Here is a 732-nt window from a genome sequence, read left to right as displayed (position 1 = left end):
TGGAATGTTTCTAAACCATATTTAATTAGCTTCGTTACAATGAAGTCATGAGCTTAAATTTAATTAGCTTCGTTACAATGATTCTAGCTTTGGTGTTGAAGTTTTTATCATTACGGACTTCCGGTTATCTTCCGGCTACGACTTCACGGACCACATTTAGACGCCCACCGAAACAATCCGCGTCTGTTTTTGTACGAGCGTAAAAAAATCGCGACGTACCGTACGCATACGCCGTGGTTATAATTAAGGAAACAATTATTATTACGGTACATTTGCACGTGCGTAGCCCAGATTTCTGACATGCTAAGAGTCCTCTAGCATAACGACACATCGAACACGATTCTGAGATCGTACAGCGCGCAGGTGCTCGCTGTTAAGGGAGATCACGAGATACGAGTGATTCTAGCGGAAATAAATGGAGATTACATTGAAATATAAGGCGAGTCACAATGTCCAAAGTCTAAATGAATCCAAGAGTCGTTGAATTATTAGTGATCGTGATTTAAGGAAGACAGGAGATACTTTGGAATTTAAATCGGAGATCTTCAACAATTAAAGCGTTAACCAGTCGCTTACATAGCCGAGTGCCGTGGAACAATTGAATTATTGCTAATTTTCTGGTCACCTACCCCAAAGATCTAAACACAGCTGTAATAAGAATTAGTATCAGGATTTGAATTTAACTGGAGTCGCGAAATAAGGAAGAAATGAAGAATTGCAATTGCCATCTTC

Source organism: Ceratina calcarata, unplaced genomic scaffold, assembly GCF_001652005.2.
Source record: "Ceratina calcarata isolate Rehan_Ccalc_2016 unplaced genomic scaffold, ASM165200v1 scaffold493, whole genome shotgun sequence".
In the NCBI taxonomy this organism is placed as follows: Eukaryota; Metazoa; Arthropoda; class Insecta; order Hymenoptera; family Apidae; genus Ceratina; species Ceratina calcarata.
The sequence above is the reverse complement of the archived record's forward strand: the minus strand, read 5'-3'. Positions refer to the sequence as shown.